Raw genomic sequence first — 21479 nt, 5'->3', positions numbered from 1 at the left:
GATTTTGACAAAATTTTCTATAGAAATAAAAATTTTGATACAAATAAAGTTTTGACAAAATTTTAATTGGAAATAAAATTTTGACAAAGTTTTCTACAGAAATAAAATTTTCTATAGAAATAAAATTTTTACAAAATTTTCTATAAAACTAGTTTCTACAAAAAATTTGGACAAAATTTTTTGTAGAAATAAAATTGTGACAAAATTTTCTATAGAAATAAAATTTTAACAATATTTTCTATAGGAAAAAACTTTGACAAAATTTTCTATCGATATACAATTTTGACCAAATTTTCTATAGAAATAAAATTTTGACTAAATTTCTATAGGTATACAATTTTTTATGGAAATTAAATCTTGACAAAATTTCCTATAGAAATACAATTTTGACAAAATTTTCTATAGAAATAAGATTTTGACAAAATGTTCTATAAAAAAAAGATTTTGACAAAATTTTCTATAAATTTTTGGTCGAAATAAAATTTTGACATTTTCTACAGAATGTTCTATAAAAATAAGATTTTGACAAAATTTTCTATAGAAATAAAAATTTTGATACAAATAAAATTTTGACAAAATTTTCTTTAGAAATAAAATTTTGACAAAGTTTTCTACAGAAATAAAATTTTCTATAGAAACAAAATTTTAACAAATTTTTTCTACAAAAAATTTGGACAAAATTTTTTGTAGAAATAAAATTGTGACAAAATTTTCTATAGAATTAAAATTTTAACAAAATTTTCTATAGGAAAAAACTTAGACAAAATTTTCTATAGTTATACAATTTTGACCAAATTTTCTATAGAAATAAAATTTTGACTAAATTTCTATAGGTATACAATTTTTTATGGAAATTAAATCTTGACAAAATTTCCTATAGAAATACAATTTTGACAAAATTTTCTATAGAAATAAGATTTTGACAAAATGTTCTATAAAAATAAGATTTTGACAAAATTTTCTATAGAAATAAAATTTTTGGTAGAAATAAAATTTTGACATTTTCTACAGAAAAAAAAAATTTCTATAGAAATAAAATTTTTACAAAATTTTCTATAGAAATAAAATTGTGACAAAATTTTCTATAGGTATAAAATTTTGACAAAATTTTCTCTAGAAATAAAATTTTGTCTAAAAATAAAATTTCCTAAAAATGCAATTTTGGCAAAATTTTCCATAGAAGAAAAATTTTCACAAAAATATCTCTAGAAATAAAATTGTGACAAAATTTTCTATAGAAATAAAATTCTGACAAAATTTTCTATAGGAAAAAAATTTGACAACATTTTCTATAGGAATACAATTTTTACAAAATTTTCTGTAGTTATAACATTTTGACAAAAATTTTCTATAGGAATAACATTTTTACAAAATTTTCTATAGAAATAACATTTTTACAGAAAATAGAAAAGAAATAAAATTTTTACAAAATTTTCTCTAAAAATAAAATTTGACAAAATTTTAAATTTTCTATGGAAAAAAACTTTTTACACAGTTTTCTATGGAAAGAACATTTTTACAGAATTTTCTATAGAAATAAATTTTTTACAAAATTTTCTATAGAAATAAAATTTTTGACAAAGTTTTCTATAGAAATAAAATTATTGACAAAATTTTCTAAAGAAATAAAATTTTGACAAAAGTTTCTATCGAAATAAAATTTTGACAAAATTTTTACAGAATTTTCTATTGAAAATAAATCTTGACAAAATATACTATAGAAATAAAATGTTGACAAAATTTTCTATAGTAATAACATTTTGACAAAAATTTCCTATAGAAATAAAATTTTGACAAAATTTTCTATAGAAATAAGATTTTGACAAAATGTTCTATAAAAATAAAATTTTGACTAAATTTTCTATAGAAATAAAAATTTTGACAAACTTTTCTTTAGAAATAAAATTTTGACAAAGTTTTCTACAGAAATAAAATTTTCTATAGAAATAAAATTTTTACAAAATTTTCTATAAAACTAATTTCTACAAAAAATTTGGACAAAATTTTTTGTAGAAATAAAATTGTGACAAAATTTTCTATAGAAATAAAATTTTAACAAAATTTTCTATAGGAAAAATCTTTGACAAAATTTTCTATAGATAAACAATTTTGACCAAATTTTCTATAGAAATAAAATTTTGATTAAATTTCTATAGGTATACAATTTTTTTGTGGAAATTAAGTCTTGACAAAATTTCCTATAGAAATGCAATTTTGACAAAATTTTCTATAGAAATAAGATTTTGACAAAATGTTCTATAAAAATAAGATTTTGACAAAATTTTCTATAGAAATAAAATTTTTTGTAGAAATAAAATTTTGACATTTTCTACAGAAAAAAAAAATTCTATAGAAATAAAATTTTTACAAAATTTTCTATAGAAATAAAATTGTGACAAAATTTTCTATAGGTATAAAATTTTGACAAAATTTTCTCTAGAAATAAAATTTTTACAAAATTTTCTCTAGAAATAAAATTTTCTCTAAAAATAAAATTTCCTAAAAATACAATTTTGGAAAAATTTTCCATAGAAGTAAAATTGTCACAAAAATTTCTATAGAAATAAAATTGTGACAAAATTTTCTATAGAAATAAAATTTTGACAAAATTTTCTATAGGAAAAAAATTTGATAACATTTTCTATAGGAATACAATTTTTACAAAATTTTAAATTTTCTATGGAAAAAAATTTGGACAAAATTTTCTATAGTAATAACATTTTGACAACAATTTTCTATGGGAATAACATTTTTACAAAATTTTCTATAGAAATAACATTTTTACAGAATTTTCTATAGAAATAAAATTTTTACAAAATTTTCTATAGAAATAAAATTTTTGACAAAGTTTTCTATAGAAATAAAACTTTGACAAAAGTCTTTATCGAAATAAAATTTTGACAAAATTTTTACAGAATTTTCTACTGAAATTAAATCTTGACAAAATATCCTATAGAAATAAAATTTTGACAAAATTTTCTATAGATATAACATTTTTACAAAATTTTTTTATGGAAATTAAATCTTGACAAATTTTTCTATAGAAATAAGATTTTTACAAAATGTTTTATAAAAATAAGATTTTGACAAAACTTTCTGTAAAAATAAAATTTTTGATAGAGATAAAATTTTGACAAAATTTTCTATAGAAATAAAATTTTGACAAAGTTTTCTACAGAAATAAAATTTTCTATAGAAATAAAATTTTTACAAAATTTTCTATAAAACTAAAAAAAATCTCTATAGAAATAAAATTTTGACAACATTTTCTATAGTAATAAAATTTTGACAAAATTTTCTATAGATATAAAATTTTAACAAAATTTTCTGTAGGAAAAACTTTGAAACATTTTCTATAGAAATACAATTTTGACAAAATTTTCTATGAAAATAAGATTTTGACAAAATGTTCTATAAAAATAAGATTTTGACAAAATTTTCTATAGAAATAAATATTTTGATAGAAATAAAATTTTGACAACATTTTATATAGAAATACAATTTTGACAAAGTTTTCTACAGAAAAAAAAAAATTCTATAGAAATAAAATTTTTACAAAATTTTCTATAAAACTAAAAAAAAATCCATAGGAATAAAATTTTGACAAAAGTTTCTATAGAATTAAAATTGTTACAAATTTTTCTGTAGATATAAAATTTTAACAAAATTTTCTATAGGAAAAAACTTTGACAAAATTTTCTATAGAAATAAGATTTTGACTAAATTTCTATAGATATACAATTTTTTATGGAAATTAAATCTTGACAAAATTTTCTATAGAAATAAAATGTTGACAAAATTTTCTATAGAAATAAGATTTTGACAAAGTTTTCTACAGAAAAAAGTTTTACAAAATTTTCTATAAAACTAAAAAAATCTCTATAGAAATACAATTTTGACAAAATGTTCTAAAAAATAAGATTTTGACAAAATTTTATATAGAAATAAAATTTTTGACAAAGTTTTCTATAGAAATAAAATTTTGACACAAGTTTTTATAGAAATAAAATTTTGACAAAATTTTTACAGAATTTTCTATAGAAATAAAAGTTTGACAAAATTTTCTATAGAAATAAGACTTTGACAAAATGTTCTAAAGAAATAAGAGTTTGACAAAATTTCTTATAGAATAAAAATTTTTGATAGAAATAAAATTTTGACAAAATTTTCTATAGAAATAAAATGTTGAGAAAATTTTCTATAGAAATAAATTTTTGACAAAATTTTCTATAGATACAAAATTTTTACAAATTTTTTTATGTAAAATAAATCTTGACAAAATTTCCTATAGAAATAAATTTTTGACAAAATTTTCTATAGAAATAAAATTTTTGATAGAAATAAAATTTTGACAAAATTTTCTATAGAAATAAAATTTTGACAAAGTTTTCTACAGAAATAAAATTTTCTATAGAAATACAATTTTTAAAAAATTTTCTATAAAACTAAAAAAAAAATCTCTATAGAAATAAAATTTTGACAAAATTTTCTATAGAAATAAAATTGTGACAAAATTTTCTATAGAAATAAAATTTTAACAAAATTTTTTATAGGAAAAACAATTTTAACAAAATTTTTTATAGGAAAAAAAATTTTCATAGGAAGAAATTTTTTTCTATAAAAATAAAATTTTTGGTAGAAATAAAATTTTGACAACATTTTCTATAGAAATAAAATTTTGACAAAGTTTTCTACAGAAAAAAATTTTTACAAAATTTTCTATAAAACTAAAAAAAAATATCTATAGAAATAAAATTTTGACAAAATTTTCTATAGAAATAAAATTGTGACAAAATTTTCTATAGAAATACAATTTTAACAAAATTTTCTATAGGAAAAAAATTTTACAAGATTTTCTATAGGAATACAATTTTGACAAAATTTTCTATAGAAATAAAATTTTGACAAAATTTCTATAGATATACAATTTTTTATGGAAATTAAATCTTGACAAAATTTTCTATAGAAATACAATTTTGACAAAATTTTCTATAGAAATAAGATTTCGACAAAATGTTCTATAAAAATAAGATTTTGATAAAATTTTATATAGAAATAAAATTTTTGATAGAAATAAAATTTTGACAACATTTTATATAGAAATTAAATTTTGACAACATTTTATATAGAAATAAAATGTTGACAAAGTTTTCTACAGAAAAAAAAATCTATAGAAATAAAATTTGTACAAAATTTTCTATAAAACTAAAAAAATATCTATAGGAATAAAATTTTGACAAAATTTTCTATAGAAATAAAATTGTGACAAAATTTTCTATAGATATAAAATTTTAACAAAATTTTCTATGGGAAAAAACTTTGGCAAAATTTTCTATAGAAATAAAATATGGATAAAATTTCTATAGATATAAAATTTTTACAAAATTTTTTATGGAAATTAAATCTTGACAAAATTTGCTATAGAAATAAAATATTGACAAAATTTTCTATAGAAATAAAATTTTGACAAAATGTTCTATAAAAATAAGATTTTGACAATATTTTCTATAGAAATAAAATTTTTGATAGAAATAAAATTTTGACAACATTTTCAATAGAAATAAAATTTTGACAAAGTTTTGTACAGAAAAAAAAAATTCTATAGAAATAAAATGTTTACAAAATTTTCTATAAAACTAGAAAAAATCTCTATAGAAATAACATTTCGACAAAAAGTTCTATAAAAGTAAGATTGTGACAAAATTTTCTATAGAAATAAAATTTTTACAAAATTTTCTATAGAAATAAAATTTTGACAGAAGTTTCTATGGAAATAAAATTTTGACAAAATTTTCTATAGATATACAATTTTTTATGGAAATTAAATCTTGACAAAATTTCCTATAGAAATAAAATTGTGACAAAATTTTCTATAGAAATAAGACTTTGACAAAATTTTTTATAGAAATAAAATTTTGACAAAATTTTTTATAGTAATAAAATTTTGACAAAATTTTCTATAGAAATAAAATTTTGACAAAATTTTCATACATTGTTGCTTTTTGCTATTTAATTTTTAGTATCCTCATAGTTGGTTAAAGCATCCGTATTCAGTTGATTTCAATTCCATTCATTACTTCAAATCGAGCAGGTCACTAGCTAAAGGAGAATTCGGTTCACTTTTACTGTTCTATGGTATCTTTTGTTCTGTTCTGTTCTGTTCTGTTCGTTTCTTTTTTTGTTTTTTTAGCAGCACAATAATGCTTCTAGGTTGTTTTAAGTGAAAGTAAAAGGTTTTAAAAATATGGGTCAAAAGGTGTGTCACATATGTCAAGTGACTTGTAAGACATAAGCTTAAGATGGAAGAGCAGTAGCTACTGCTGAAGCAGTATCATCTGTGAGCATCATCGCCAAAATCCAAATGTAAAGAAACAAAGAGGTGTTCACAAAAAAAAATCCAAGTGCCGACTTTTTATTATTTTTTGTATGCCATCTCTTTTTTCTTTTGGTTTTCATCTACAAAGATTATTTTTAAAAATGACCTCAATTTTATTTTCAACTCACACCTTGGTGATGGAGCATTTGCTGAAAAAGAAGTGAAATTTATTTAAAAACAAAGAAATCGTTTTTGTCTTTCTGTTTTTATTGTTCTTTTGTGGAAAATGAAATGAAAGCAATGACGACAGGCCTAAAAAGTGAGCAACCATGACACTTGTTCCATATTTTACATTGGGACAATTTGCATTTATTTTGTTTACATTACCACCCTCTTTTGGGGCGGATTGTAGGAAACCTTTCAACCCTGCATATGTTGAGCTCTTCTGTTTTTTTTTTTTTTTTAATGAAATGCGTATATCTTACGAATAGTCATCATGATTCTCTGAAATGAAAGGCAATTCGAATTAATTCTCAAACCGCAATGAATTTTAAGAAGTCTCTACATTTGCAGTCTTTGGGTATAAAAAGTATATCTGATTCTAAGAATTTCTGTAAATATGTATGTATCGGTTTGATGGCAGTATTCCGTATTGGAGGGAAAAATACATTTTCTGATCTCAATATTTCTGTGGTTGATGTTGTCCAAATTATATTTCTTAAGAAATTTGATTTCAAGTTTGTCATTGAATGAATATAATATTCAACATTTAAGTTTTTTTTTCATATTTACTGGGGGACTAATGTGTACTGCAACCTACTTCAGGTTGCAAACATTTGCTTTATATTTGGCTAGAAATTCACAAGTGACAATTGTTACTGGAGGGCATTTAAATGTGAATAAATCTTTTGTTTCTCGTACCATTGCTCGTTATTGTACTGTAACAAGATATAGTGTGAGTAGCATTTTTTCGGTTCTCTATTGTCAGAAAGCAGTAATCGTCGAAAACGTCATATACCTGTATAAAACGAGGTAAATGTCAAAAATACTTACAGGATACTTATATTTGATTTCAAACAACGAGTATTTTTTAATATCCTAAAGCATATTGAAGAATTTTTGAATTGTTGATAATAATTTGAAATTTGTATTCAACAGTAATTTGCAAATTTTTCCAAAACTGGCATTTAAAAACGTCGGAAACAACACGTTTTTAAATTGCTGAAACTGTAAAAATTGTCGTGGTTAAATTCGGTTTTTGGCTACAACGTGTACATTCAACAAAAAGTTTACTTGGATCCAAAGATTTAGACATTTTCTTAATCCAGCAAAAAAGCGTAGCGTAATGAAAATGTTCTTTTTGGATCCGTAATAGGTCCAAATTGGCACAGAAGCGATGAATTTAACATGGGCTTGTCTTAGGACGAATGTCCACCATTTCAAATGCCGTTGCACTGAATTTGCATTACTTCTTCAAGTGTGATCCAAATTCAGTGTTTTGGATATGAATTAAAGAACGTTTGACCCCAAATAATTTCAAAAATTCGCAATTTTTCTAGCTATTTTTTTAATTCCTACTACTACTATATGAAGCAAAAAAGTTAAAATTACACTCAAAAAAAGTTTACCTGTATTCAAATATTTTGACCTTCCCTTAAGGATTTTGTTATTGATTCCGAGCCAAATATGCGTCTTCTTTAAAATAAAGAAATTCTTTAGCGACCTATTTGGCTTTAAATCTAGGACCAATAAAATTAAAATTACGATATAGATCGAATTTATTTAATTTTTAAAAACTTTTCGACTAAGCAGAGGCGATTTTACAAGGAAAATGTTGGTTTTTTTGACCATTTTTGTCGAAATTAGAAAAACATATATATGGGAGCTATATATAAATCTGAACCGATTTCAACCAAATTTGGCACGCATAGCTACTATGGCAGTTATACTCCCTGTGCAAAATTTGTCATCTGTTGTCATATGAGTGTAAATCGGGCGAACGATATATATGGGAGCTATATCTAAATCTGAACCGATTTCAATAAAATTTCACACACTTCAGTACACAACTAATTGTACTCCTAGTGCAAAATTTCAACCAAACTGGAGTAAAACTCTGGCTTCCGGGACCATATTAGTCCATATCGGGCCAAGATATAAACATAAAAAAAATGGGAGCTATATCTAAATCTGAACCGATTTCAATAAAATTTGGCACATTTGATTATAGTACCAATTGTTCTTCTTGAGCAAAATTTTAAGCAAATCAGGGTAAAACTCTGACTTCTGGGGCCATATAAGTCCATATCGGGCGAAAGATATATATGGGAGCTGTATCTAAATCTGAACCGATTTCTTCGAAAATCAATAGGGTTCTATTCTGAGCCAAAACACATACCTGTGCCAAATTTGAAGTCGATTAGACTAAAACTGCGACCTAGACTTTGATTACAAAAATGTGTTCACGGATAGACGGACATGGCTATATCGACTCAGGAGCCCACCCTGAGCATTTTTGCCAAAGACAGCATATGTCTATCTCGTCTCCTTCTGGGTGTTGCAAGCATATGCACTAACTTATAATACCATGTTACACAGTGTGGAACAGGGTATTACACCTTTAAACCAAAGATGCTAAATCCCCAAAATAAGTCTCAGCCTTTATTGGAAGCGTTTCAGTATTTCAGTTTATTTAAGGACGATTTCGTTAAATCAAAAACGTGTTTTTTTTTGCTTTAGGGAAAATTTGCCTTAGGTCAAAGACATACTGCTATAAGGAAGGGACGCAAATTTCCAAAATTTGTGTGTAATAAAAAAAAAAATTGAAGCAAAGATTATAAATTTTATTTTAATTAAAATTTCATTATTTTAAAGAAATTTGTGCTTATTATTTTGTAAATTGCTCATCCTAAAATTTAGGTTGCATAAATATTAATATTACGTAAATATTTTTTTCAGTGAACAAATGCAGACTTCATTAATATTCTTAAAAAGTTAAAACTCCTATTTATTCGAAAAAATTTGTGAGGGGGGTCTCCTTATCCATCGAAGAACAAGACCTTCACCTTACCTACGAAAAACCTAAGCCAAGACAAACAAAACGGAACCAATTTACCTTAATTCCAATTTACTTTTGGGTACACTCAAAAAAAGTTTACATGATTTCAAGAATTTTGACCTTATCTTAAGAATTTTGGTTATTGATATTTTGGTTATGGTTGCCTCTTTAAAATAAATACATTTTTAAGAGAGCTCTATAGCAGCCCGATGTAACAGGATCACTTAGACATTTCAGTTCATTGTGATACCACAGTAGCTTCAAAAAAAAAAAAATTTAAATAAATTCTTCAAATATATCTCCCAATTTTGAATACGAGAAGTTATAAAAAAATCATTGCATTTAAGGAGTATTTCAATAATGCTGAAAATTAGTTTCAAATTGAGAGAATTTTCTTTTATGTATGTAAGATACCAGTTATTAAGTGAAGCACCTACCCAGCAAAAAAAATTGGAAGTTCTTCCAAAGGCACAACTTTAAAAGCACTTCCAGAAGATGCACTCCCAATGATGTTCTTTATTTTAAGTACCCAGGAAGTTCTTTTAATTCAATTTTTTATAACTTGGTTTTTTCATTCTTTTAATGAATAATTTTACCTTTTTTGTTTCAAATAGGTTAAAAACAGCTTAAGAGTTCATAATATGGTACAAATCATTTAAATTTTGTCGACAAAAATACTAAATCCAATATGAAACAAGTATATATAGCCGTATGTACCCTCCACCATGGATTGCGTAGAAACTTCTACGAAAGACTGTCATCCACAATCGAATTACTTGGGTTGTGGTATCTTAAATCGTTTTCTAAACTGTTAGATAGTCCATACGTGGTATATATTAGACAGAAAAGGTATGTTTAGGTAAGTCTACAAATAATTACGAATCGATATGGACTTTTGCACGGTACGTAGGGAGCCAGAATTGAAATATGGGGGTCGCTTATATGGGGGCTATAGACAATTATGAACTTGATACGGACCAATTTTTGTGTGATAGGGGATCGATTTATCTGAGGGCTATATATTACTATAGACCGATATGGACCTCGTTAGGCATGGTTGTTAACGGCAATATACTAGCACAGTGTACCAAATTTCAACTGACTCGGATGAAATTTGCTCCTCCAAGAGGCCCGGTTCTGTTTATATGGGGGTTATATATGATTATGGACTGATATGGACCACTTTTGGCATGGCTGTTAAATTTTATATACTACCACCATACTACCAAATTTCAACCAGATCGGATGAATTTTGTTTCTCCAAAAGGCACCGGAGGATCGGTTTATATGGGGGCTATATATAATTATGGATTGATATGAACCAATTCCTGCATGGTTGTTGGATATCATATACTAACATCACGTACCAAATATCAACTGAATCAGATGAATTTTGCTCTTTCAAGGGACTCCGGAGATCAAATCTGGGGATCGGTTTATATGAGTGCTATATATAATTATGGACCGATTTCGACCAATTTTTGCATTAGTGTTTGAGGCCGTATATTAACACCATGTACCAAATTTCAGCTGGATCGGATGAAATTTTCTTCTCTTAGAGGCTTCGCAAGCCAAATCTGGGGATCGGTTTATATGGGGGCTATATATAAGTATGGACCGATGTGGACCAATTTTTGCATGGCCATTGGAGACCATATACTAACTCCATGGAGCCACCGTGGTGCAATGGTTAGCATGCCCGCCTTGCATACACAAGGTCGTGGGTTCGATTCCTGCTTCTACCTAACACCAAAAAGTTTTTCATCGGTGGATTATCCCACCTCAGTAACGCTGGTGACATTTCTGAGGGTTGCAAAGCTTCTCTAAGTGGTTTCACTGCAATGTGGAACACCGTTCGGACTCGGCTATAATCAGTAGGTCCCTTATCATTGAGCTTAACATGGAATCGGGCAGCACTCTGTGATAAGAGAGAAGTTCACCACTGTGGTATCACAATGGTCTAAGTGAGCCTGACACATCGGGCTGCCACCTAACCTAACCTAACACCATGTACCAAATTTCAGCCGGATCGGATGAAATTTTCTTCTCTTAGAGGCTCCGCAAGGCAAATCGGGGGATCGGTTTATATGTGGGCTATACTCGTATATAATTATTGACCGATGTAAACCAATTTTTGCATAGTTGTTAGACACCATATACTAACACCATGTACCAAATTTCAGCCGGATCGGATGAAATTTTCTCTTAGAGAGTCTGCAAGCCAAATTTTGGGAGTCCGTTTATATGGGGGCTATACGTAAAAGTGGACCGATATGACCCATTTGCAATACCGTCCGACATACATCAATAACTACTACTTGTGCCAAGTTTCAAGTCGATAGCTTCAAGTCGTTCGGAAGTTAGCGTGATTTCAACAGACGGACGAACGGACGGACGAACATGCTCAGATCGATTCAAAATTTCACCACGGCCCAGAATATATATACTTTATGGGGTCTTAGAGCAATATTTCGATGTATTACAAACGGAATGACAAAGTTAATATACCCCCATCCTATGGTGGAGGGTATAAAAATTGTGAATTTGTGAAAATATTTGAGGTGAAACGTTTGCGACAAGCGTTAGAATCCATTAAAAATTATAAAAAATTATGAAAATTATTTATTTGACAAAATATCACAGAATTTTTTAATTTACACCCAAAACATTGAATTCGGCTCACACCTAAAGAATTGATACAAATTCAGTGCAACGGCTGTTGAAATGGAGGACTTCCGTCCTATGACAAGCCCATATTAAATTCATCACTTCTGCGTCAATTTTGCACCACTTCCGGATCAGTTTCATTACTTTTTTGGCGACGTTTTTTTGCTGGGTAATTCTAAAGACCTTATTGAAAAATGTATGTATATAATTTTGGGCAACGAAAAGAAAATTTTATCATCGAAATGCATCGTCTATGTTAAGCATATTTTGCAGTCGAATTTTAAGGACAAGAATTCTTTGTACTCACGATAATATTTATTTTCAGTGTTGTTCGCAACAAGTCTAGTTTCATCTCTAGAATCTGAATACGCTTGAAAATGATAAATGAAAGTATAAATTTATGTGTCTGCATACATTCTAATATATGCAGGAAATTTACTGCGACCTTGGCCGTATTATATGTATTCTTCTCCTTGTTATGATATCTATGTTATCTCATATTTAAAATATGTAAAACCAAATCGCCGCTTCTGTTTTAAGACTTTTTCGCCTTTATTAAATAAATATTGTGTTTGTGTTTTTTTACGTTTTTTTTTCTTTACTAAAAGTGAGAGCCCATGCTATACCATCATCGAAAATTTGAGACCTACAAACGAATGTATTCGTTAAAGTATCAACATGTAAATATATGTATGAAATGTAAAATAATAATAAAACAAAGGATTTATTATTCATAACGTTTGCAGAATGAGTTTTGTGTGTGCTCAAAACGATGACACGAATTCAAAACGAAAACAAACGGTGACAAAAAAAGAAAAACGACTAAAACACATTTGAATATTACATTTGGCCCTTTCTTAATTCGCTTTTATACAATATGGGTAGTATAAGGATGTATCGAGAGTTCTCTAAAGTTTCTATCATGTATAGTGTAGCCAATTTCGGATTGTTGTCATTTCTAAAACGCTTGTCTGGCTGCTAACATATGAATTTTTTACAGTGACAGTTCATTTTATTCTTTACAAGTTTACAAAAGCATTTTGCTCTATGGCTTTCATAAATAAAGTTATTCGCTGTGGAATTCAACTGTGAAAATGTGATTGCTTGATATTTGGCTAAAAACCCGCAAGTGACTATTGTTAGAGTTCTCCTTAAATGTGAATATATTTGTTTCTCGTACCAGTGCTCGTTACCATAGTGTTTCATCGTGTCCAAAAATTGGACGGAAAAATGATAATAATAATAGGTTGGCTGATAAGTCCCCGGTCTGACGCTTAGATGGCGTCGCATATTATTTTTATATAGTATTGGTACTTCAAATGATTCGTGTCAAAATTTGTCTGTAAGTCAATTAGTTTGAGAGATAGAGCGTCTTTCTTTTTTTGAAAACCTATTCAATAATACTAACAAATAATTTCTCTAAGATGAATGAACTTGTCACGCCACTGAAATGATAAAAAAGCGATATCGGATTTTTTTTCGGTGGATCAATTTTGGAGAAATTATGATTTAAAGGACTTAAATATCTTTGCTTCTCTTTATTCATAAAATATCCTGCATAAGAATAAATTACTTTAAAAAAGTGAAAATTTAATGAAACGAAAGTTTATGATCTTTGCATCAAAAATATTTTGTAATAAATTTGGGACACAAACTTTGGAAATTTGTCTTTGAACTAAGACACATTTTATTTAAAGAAAAGAGAAACATTTTTGAGTTAAAGAAATTTTCTTTAAATTAACTGAAATATTGATTCTTTAGATTATAGATAAAAACGCTTAAAATATAGGCTAAGACTTATTTTGATGATTTAGCGTCTTTGGTCTAATGTTTTTTTTTCTTGAGTTAAGAAAACATTTTTTACGTTGAAGTATCCGTTATAATTTGGATTTTTAAACTTGCATTTCTTTGTACGCAAATAGTTTTATTAATGTATCGCAAAAAAAGAATGAATGAAGAATGACTTTTATTTATATTCCTAGATTTAAAGTTCCTAAAAAAATCGTTATTTTAAAGAAGCCGCATCTTTGGCTCGGAATCAATAACAAAATACTTAAGGGAAAGTCAAAATCTTTGTATAGATAAAAATAAAATTTTGGAAAAAGTTTCAATAAAAAATGTTTGAGAAATTTTTCTATAGAAATATATTTTGAGAAAAAATTCTATAGAAATAAAATTTTGATAAAAATTTTCTATAGAAATTAAAGTTTTGAAAAAAATCTATAAAATTTTGACAACATTTTCAATAGGAATAAAATTTTGACAAAATTTTCTACAGAAATAAATTTTTGATAAAATTTTCTATAGAAATAAATTTTTGATAAAATTTTCTATACACTGAAAAAACAGTGAACCCTTTTTCATTGCAAAATGAACTAAACTGTAGTAATATTGACCATGATTTAGCCCTTAAGATTTTTTTCAACTTGTCTAGTTTATAATTTTCTTAAATTTTAGTTCATCTATAACATTGTAGTTTAGTTCATTTTTACAACACCATAAGATTTATATACCCCTACCAAGTTAAAAAGTCAGTATTATTTTGGTTTACTTGCTTATTTTGTGGGAAACCCGATAATAAAAATTGGTTAACAGTCTCTTTAAAATGTCGACGACTAAACTATTTTTAAATCAATCATTCCACAGTACAGAGAAATTAAATAATTAAAGGAACAACAAACCGTTTTACTATTATGAAAATTTTCATACATTAAAATTAAACTTTCTTTAAGCAAAAGTACTTTATTATAAAAAGTTATGATTAAAGTTCATAATACAAAGTTTTTTTGTGAATAAAAATTATGACCACGTGGAACAGAGAGTAGTTCATTTGAACCCGCTGTTTGGACATTTTGACTTATCCTTTTTTTATTCATCGTAGGTAGTTTTTTCACATATCTTGCTGGAAAAAATGGAAACAAAAATGAAAATTGTTAAAAATTAACACCATGTAATGAAATATAATTTTTAATTCTTCATTTTAGCTTGTAACTTACCATATTTGGGGCATTTTATCAAATGGTGTAAAGAATTCAACTTTTCTTTGGAAAACGTATCTCATAAAATTTGTACCTGAAACAATTAGAGAAATAATGAAGTATTCTAAATAAACTCATAAAACTGTGTTGTTATCGATGTGAAGGATATAACAAAATTAATATTCTAGTTGAAAGAAAGCCAAAGTTTTAATATAAAACTTACCAATTCTCTATTAAATTGTACGCCGAGGGGAAATATAAAAAGTTGTCCAAATTTATTTGGGTTACTCTGAAATTAAATATTAAATAAAATTATTAAATAAGTTTTCAAAATATCTAATGAAAAAAATAATAATATGCATTAAAAACCAAATATTCTTGATAACCCTAGACATCATCATTCGTCAAAATGACGACACGTAATTTCATTTTCGATTTAAAATGCATTTTAGTCTATTGGGAAATGGTAAATTTAAGTTATACTAATTCGACCGTTTTATGAATTTTTGTTTTATACTAATTAAAACCAAATTGAATAAGAAAATAAACTCAAGTTTGGTTCACTTTTTCGCTCACGATGAAAATTTAGCGTCTTGAAATGAGCCGTAGTCAAAATGACGAAGGCTGACGTTAATATACAAAAAATAAGGATGAGTGTCCAGGGTTAAAAGAAAGTTAAAGAATCCTTACCAATTCACTATTAAATTACAGGCAAAGGAGTACTAAAAATTTGTCCAAATGTTTAAGGGGTTATTCTGAAATTAAATATTTGTTTTTACATTAAAAATATTACATTGGTTTCCAAAAAATTTGATTAAAGAAATACTAAAATAAGGCATTAAAAACCTGTAATTTTGATGATAAAAAGGTCACAAAAACGTAAATATTCTAGTTAAAATAAAGCCAATTTTTAAAAGAAAACTTACCAATTCTCTATTTTTTATTTGTTCGAATCCATCTGGAGTTGCTCTGAAATTAAATATTGTTTTTACAACAAAGAAAAACATTAAACTGGTTTCCAAAAAAATTAATTAACAAATAATAATATACATAAAAAATATTCTTTTTAAAAGAAAGCCATATTAAAAAAATACTTACCAATTTATGAATAAACTATACGCTGAGATATAACAAAAAATTTCCAAATTCATCTGGAATTGAATATTAATTTTTTACATAGAATAATAAAAATTTCAATACACTTTCAATTTCAACATATTTTCCTAAATATTCGTAATAACTTTTTTCTAAACTACCGATAAAATATTAATAACTTTCATTTAAAAGGTTTAATAAACAAACACCAATATATGTCTCAAAAATCCAAAATATTCCATGCTTTTATATTCCCCTGTTGCATACCTACTTAAAAGATGCAACAGCCCACGCCAACGCCAACTATACAACTGAAGCATGCCAAACAAAACCAAGCAAAGCCAAAACATTCCTACAACAACAAAAACACATGTGCCTTTATTGAAAACAACACCTCATCCAGCCAAATAAACCATCCGCGAATAACAAACACACACAAACCACTAGAAAACCACGCTCATGTATACACAACAAAACTCAAGTAACATCATATTTACATTAATCACATTCCACTATGCCGTTAAAGATCTCTGTACTATGCATTAGTTCAACGCATCTGCTGACAATTTACTGTAAGAATAATATTCGTAAAGACACACCAGTTTACGAACAATGAAACTTTTAACTTAAAATTTGCAAAATTTTCAAGAAATGTTATCTACCATTTTTGACGAAAATGTCTATAAATTTAATTACATGTGAACTAAAAATATTTCATTGGGTAATTTTTTACCAACAATTATTAACTATAGGAATTGTCAGTAAGAAATTGCTATCCACTTTCAAGTTCATTTTTCGTAAAAAAATATTTTCTCATACAAAAAAATCTTATAGTAAATTGCACTTATTATTTACAAAATACTTTACATTTCACAAGTAGTTTTATAGCATGACAAACGAATTTTTAACTACCAGTTAAGAAATTTTTTAAGGAAATTTCCATCGTATTTTGTAGGCCATGAACTAAACGATTGCTACTTAGAATTTGTAAAATTTCCTTCCGAGTAGTTAATTTTCGTCGAAGATGCGAAAAATGAACTAAAATTCTGGAAAATTCTTGTAATAAATTATTGTAAAAATTTTCTTAAATTTACGAGACACTTTTTTTTCTGTGTAGAAATAAAATTTTGATAAAAGTTATCTATAGAAATAAAATATTGACAAAATTTTCTATAGAAATAAAATTTTGATAAAAATTTTCCATAGAAATACAATTTTGATAAAAATTGTCTCCAGAAATAAAATTTTGACAAACTTTTCTATAGAATTAAAGAAAGATTTTCTTCAATTTTTGGTAAATTTTTTTTGGCACATGGAGTACGCACTTAATTTAAGAGTAACTAGAAACAGAGAATTATTTTTTTTTATTTTGTCAATAATTGATATATTATCATATATTATTAAAAACTCTACATGAAATGTAATATGGTCGCTTACATTCGAATATAGGATATGCCATAAAGAAGAAGGAATGAAAGCGTATTAATATGTGAACGAAGCCACCTTCCAAACTATTTCTGAATCTGAATCACAATTCACTATATTTAATCAGGTCACACTAATAATATACACAAAAATGTGTATATAAAATTTCAATACAGTTGTCGTCTTACTCTTACATTATTTCACAATCACCCGATTTCTGTCACACAGATGCCAAGATGCAAAATGATTGTGACTCCAGATATTCGTCCACTTCATGTCCATAATTCCCATCTCAACCTGTCCATTTCAATTGCAAACCTCACCTCAGTATGCTGAACATATGATTTATTCATAACTCTTCGGGCGTTTTGCTTTATTTTCCCGTTACTAAGAATGTCCATGTAAATGGAAGTGCCAAGGTGGTTTATGAATTCTCTAAACAGAATCCATGGTATTTTCCTGTTTTTGTTTTTCCCTCAAATTGTTGCTGAAAATACGAGTATCATTGTTTTTGTTGGCCAACGTTATTGTTTTTACACTGGGAGATGAGCATTGGAAGTACCTGTCTTTCCTTATTCGAAGAAGTACTTGTCTTTCACTGTCATTGGTGTATTCTAATGTTGTTATTATTATTTCATTATTGTTCTATTTTGAAGGAAGAATTGTAATTAAATTTCCAAGAATTGATGGCGAACCATGAGCTTTTGGGGTTAGAACTAGCTATTATGTTAATCAAGGTTTTCTCATAGACATTTCACTGTTTTGGGATTATAATCGGAGGAAATGTCAAATGCTAACAAGAATTATAGATTATGTTTATATAAAAGGAAAGGATTTGTAGATTTTGAGAGTACCCAAGAAGGTCACTGGGAGTGATAGGGGAAATAATAGTAATCCCATACAATGTGATGGAAATGCAATAGACGTAAATCAACTCATTGAATGTTTAAAAAAAAAAACAAAAAATTCGATTTTTTGTAATAATCTCTTTCGATTAATCGGCTTTTGTTTTTAAATTAATTATTTTACATAAAATCGATAATCTATTAAAATTGATAAGATGTTTAGTTTGAAGTTGGGTTCATATTAAGACTGCATCACATAAAGGATCAATATTTTTCAGGGTACATCCCTTATTGAAAGATTATTATAAGTCGTAAATGAACAACAATCAATCCATTGTGATACCACAGAAATTCTCTATTGACAATGAGTGCTGCGTGATGGACTTCTTTTCTATAACCGATAGACATCCTATAGGCATCCCATACTATTTGTGAAGAAACTTATAGAACTCTTGAAACACTCATAAATGTAATCAGCATTCCTGAAAGAACCAACGACTTTCCAATATTGTGCTTTTGTAAAACTTTCATCAGGAAGTGCCTGATGAATTTTTTATACCCACCACCATAGAATGGTGACGGGTTATAATAAATTTGTCATTCCGTTTGTAACACATCGAAATAATCGATTTCCGATTATATAAAGTATATATAATATTTTTCTCATATTACAATAACAAACAATTTGCAGATGCAAAACATTATCAAACTATAAGTAACCTATTAATAATTAAGTAGAAAAGGATAATAGTTCCTAAACTCTTTGTTACAAACAATATATACGTATGTAAGAAAAATTGTAAATAAAGACACTTACACTTTCAAAAAAAAAAAAAAGTATATATATTCTTGATCAGGGAGAAATTCTAAGACGATATAACAATGTCCGCCTGTCTGTCTGTTGTAATCACTCCACAGTCTTCAATAATGAAGCAATCGTGCTGAATTTTTGAACCAGCTCGTTTTTTGTCTGCAGGCAGGTCAAGTTCGAAGATGGGCTATATCGGGTTTATGGAACTAAATTACCTCTATATTTCCAATTTCAGGTAAATCTGATCAAAATCGCGGTATTTAGAAGCCGAAGAAGTCAAATCGGAAGATTGGGCTATACCGATATATGGTATAGAGGGAAATCCCTCTAACAGGTTGGCTGATCTAAAAAAGAAAAACACATTTTTTTGTCAAAATTTTATTATTCAACATAGTTCTCTTCAAGAGCAATACAACGATTATGGTTAGGTTAGGTTAGGTGGCAGCCAGATGTATTAGGCTCACTTAGACTATTCAGTCCATTGTGATACCACATTGGTGAACTTCTCTCTTATCACTGAGTGCTGCCCGATTCCATGTTAACCTCAATGACAAGGGACCTCCTTTTTATAGCCGAGTCCGAACGGCGTTCCACATTGCAGTGAAACCACTTAGAGAAGCTTTGAAACCCTCAGAAATGTCACCGGCATTACTGAGGTGGGATAATCCACCGTTGAAAACTTTTTGGTGTTCGGTCGAAGCAGGAATCGAACCCACGACCTTGTGTATGCAAGACGAGCATGCTAACCATTGCACCACGGTGGCTCCCTCGATTATAACGACCTTCCAATTTTTTGATACCATTTTCGTTTTTGCCTCAAAATAGGCCTCAGTTTCGGCGATCACCTCTTCATTGCAGCCAAATTTTTTCCCTGCGAGCATCCTTTTGAGGTCTGAGAACAAGAAAAAGTCGCTGGGGACCAGATCTGGAGAATGCGGTGGGTGGGGAAGCAATTCGAAGCTCAATTCATGAATTTTTGCCATCGTTCTCAATGACTTGTGGCACGGTGCGTTGTCTTGGTGGAACAACACTTTTTTCTTCTTCATATGGGGCCGTTTTGCCGCGATTTCGACCTTCAAACGCTCCAATAACGCCATATAATAGTCACTGTTGATGGTTTTTCCCTTCTCAAGATAATCGATAAAAATTATTCCATGCGCATCCCAAAAAACAGAGGCCATTACTTTGACAGCGGACTTTTGAGTCATTCCACGCTTCGGAGACGGTCGCTGTCCACTCAGCCGACTATCGATTGGACTCAGGAGTGTAGCGATGGAGCCATGTTTCATCCATTGTCACATATCGACGGAAAACTCGGGTGTATTACGAGTTAACGGCTGCAAACACCGCTCAGAATAATCAACACGTTGTTGTTTTTGGTCAAATGTGAGCTCGCGCGGCACCCATTTTGCACAGAGCTTCCGCATATCCAAATATTGATGAATGATATGACCAACACGTTCCTTTGATATCTTTATGGTCTCTGCTATCTCGATCAACTTCATTTTACGGTCATTCAAAATAATTTTGTGGATTTTTTTGATGTTTTCGTCGGTAACCACCTCTTTCGGGCGTCCACTGCGTTCACTGTCCTCCGTGCTCATTTCACCACGCTTGAATTTTGCATACCAATCAATTATTGTTGATTTCCCTGGGGCAGAGTCCGGAAACTCATTATCAAGCCAAGTTTTTGCTTCCACCGTATTTTTTCCCTTCGGAAAACAGTATTTTATCAAAACACGAAATTCCTTGTTTTCATTTTTTTCACAATAACAACAGGTGATTCACAAAAGACACTCTATCTCATAAACTAATTGACCTACAGACGTCAAATTTTGACACAAACCATTTAAAGGTTGGTACTATATAAAAATAATATGCATTTAATACTAGCGACGCCATCTATGTGTCAGACCGGGGACTTATCAGCCAACCTGTTAGATTTCCATTTTCAGGCAAACCGGATAGAAATTGCAATAGCCCACATCAGGGGGTCGGCTTTTTAGGGGCTGTATCAAAAGATGGACCGATATGGTAAATCTTCAAACTTGGCCTGCGTGCAGACAAACAAAAATAAATAATCGGTATCAAATTTCACTATGATTGCGTCGCCATTGAAGACTGTATCGCGATTACAAAGGACAGAAGGACATGGTTGTATCATCGTAGAATTTTTCATTGATCAAGAATATATATGTATATATACTATATGTAGTCGGAAGTCGATATATCGATGTGTTACAAATGGTAAAAAAAAATAAAAAAGATAATATTTTAAAACAGC

General features: G+C 27.9%; 1 protein-coding gene and 1 long non-coding RNA gene across 2 annotated transcripts in view; both read right to left on the bottom strand.

Annotated features, from left to right (window-relative positions):
• The window catches only part of LOC142222297 (uncharacterized), a gene marked incomplete at its 3' end in the record, with an annotated part of 354669 nt that overhangs the window by 144034 nt on the left and 189156 nt on the right, over positions 1–21479 (bottom strand).
• LOC142242982 (uncharacterized) lies at positions 14849–15297 on the bottom strand. Its single transcript, XR_012724279.1, has 3 exons — positions 15243–15297; positions 15038–15113; positions 14849–14943 (listed from the first exon to the last, which is right to left on the bottom strand). It is a non-coding gene; the product is annotated as an uncharacterized LOC142242982 (long non-coding RNA).

Source organism: Haematobia irritans, chromosome 1 (assembly GCF_050003625.1).
Source record: "Haematobia irritans isolate KBUSLIRL chromosome 1, ASM5000362v1, whole genome shotgun sequence".
NCBI classification, from domain to species: Eukaryota; Metazoa; Arthropoda; class Insecta; order Diptera; family Muscidae; genus Haematobia; species Haematobia irritans.
Note: the sequence above shows the minus strand (reverse complement) of the source record. Positions and strands in the feature narration are given on the sequence as shown.